Genomic DNA, 1,678 nt, shown 5'->3' with positions numbered 1-1,678 from the left:
AATTCCTCTGTTGAGCCGTTCTTAACAATCCTCCAAAACGTCGGGCTGATTAATGCGTTTTGACATGTATATTGCTCAATAGAAATAGAGGTTTCAAAGAATTTGAGGTGCAAAAATGGCGGTAGATAGTACTCTTACATGGGAGAGCTGAAGACCAGAACAGATATGACATTGCCTGCTCATGAAGAAGAAGAAGAAGAAGAAGAAGAAGAAGATAGAGTTATAGAAGGAAGTGGTGGATTGATTGCTGTGTAGGGATAGCTAGCTCACCTATGAGTCCTATGAAGAAGAGTGAATCCTCCATTGATTATCTTCTTTAGAGAAGAGAAAGGCTGATATCAGATGGGAGAAGAAAAGGAGATAGAATGGACTTCGTGTCCTCCTGTCAGATCATATTTAGGCCTTTGGTGGGGGATTTATGTAGCAATATTTTCTTACGATACAGTAGCTTTTTTTTTTCTCTTCAAGTGAAAAAGAACTAAACATTTAAATATCAAAGCGTTTTTTAGTGTAATGGTTGGAATTTTATTTAAAAATTTTCACAGTTAAATGTGCTCATCTTTGAAAAATTTTGAGATGGATGATCTTTTGTGAAGTTACACCAACAAGACAAAATCATAACCCTTAGGTCAAAACGGATAATATCTTGATAATTAAGAGTTTGGGATGTTACAATTGATATTAAAGCAATACACCAGCTGAAAGATGAGAACTAAGTGTCAAACAAGACAAAGTGCTACTTCATGGGAGCCACCTCTTGAATCTTGTATAGGACAAAGTTCTACATGGCGGGAGTCACCACTTAAACTTGTTGGGGTCACTTCTAAAATCCTATATCTATCTATTGGATGATTCTAGGATAATGATAATGACGAGGACATATGTTACTTAGTATGGAAGATTGTGAAACTTCTTAAGTAAAAAAAGTTAAACTCTTAAACATGAATCCAGACAACTTTTGGTTTAATGGTTGAAATTTTATTTAAGAAACTTTGTAGTTAAGCATGCTCATCTCGTAGAAATCTTGAGATGGGTTACCTCCTGAGAAGGTACCCCAACATGACAAAATCATGAGGCTCTTAGATCAAAGCAAATAATATTTTGATAGTTAAAAATTTGAGTTATTACAATTTGAGGCAATTAAGATCGACAAAACTCACTCACATACACATCGCATACGTAAGCTTCGAATCAAAAGCCTCTTAATTAGTAGCCCAAACTCTTAACCAAAAAGCTATGATGAGCTACATATATAGCTGCTTACGTAGTATTTGGTTGTTGGACCGGGGAGTCAATTTGCATCCATATTTGACATCTATTACTATTCTACTAATAGAATATTGTTACGTTTTAAACATTGGTAATTTGGTCTTTTATTCTTGAGTCAAATTGGATAAATTTATCTTTTATATAACTATTTAAAAAAATTATACTCTAAAACATCATGAGAGCTACAATGAGAGAGAGGTTTGAATCTTTACTAGCAAAATTAAAACCCAATTTATTATATATATTTTATTTTATTATCGATTTACTAGAGAGAGAGAGGTTTGAATCTTGACCTCAGACGAAGTGGGAGCAGGAAGGATCTGAATAGTCAATTAAATGATTCTTTTGAATTAGGTTCGAGCATATTTGAATCAATTTTAATTCAACCCAATTTAAACCACCTATAGCT

The 1,678-nt window shown here is 33.7% G+C and overlaps 1 long non-coding RNA gene across 1 annotated transcript; it reads right to left on the bottom strand.

The window, feature by feature from the left end:
* LOC110113967 lies at positions 1-452 on the bottom strand. The gene is made up of 3 exons (XR_002305209.2): positions 271-452; positions 139-175; positions 1-45 (listed from the first exon to the last, which is right to left on the bottom strand). It is a non-coding gene; the product is annotated as an uncharacterized LOC110113967 (long non-coding RNA).
* Between the last annotated feature and the right edge of the window lie 1,226 nt (positions 453-1,678).

Source organism: Dendrobium catenatum, unplaced genomic scaffold (genome assembly GCF_001605985.2).
Source record: "Dendrobium catenatum unplaced genomic scaffold, ASM160598v2 original_scaffold_258633, whole genome shotgun sequence".
Classification (NCBI taxonomy): domain Eukaryota; kingdom Viridiplantae; phylum Streptophyta; class Magnoliopsida; order Asparagales; family Orchidaceae; genus Dendrobium; species Dendrobium catenatum.
The sequence above is the reverse complement of the archived record's forward strand: the minus strand, read 5'-3'. Positions and strand labels throughout refer to the sequence as shown.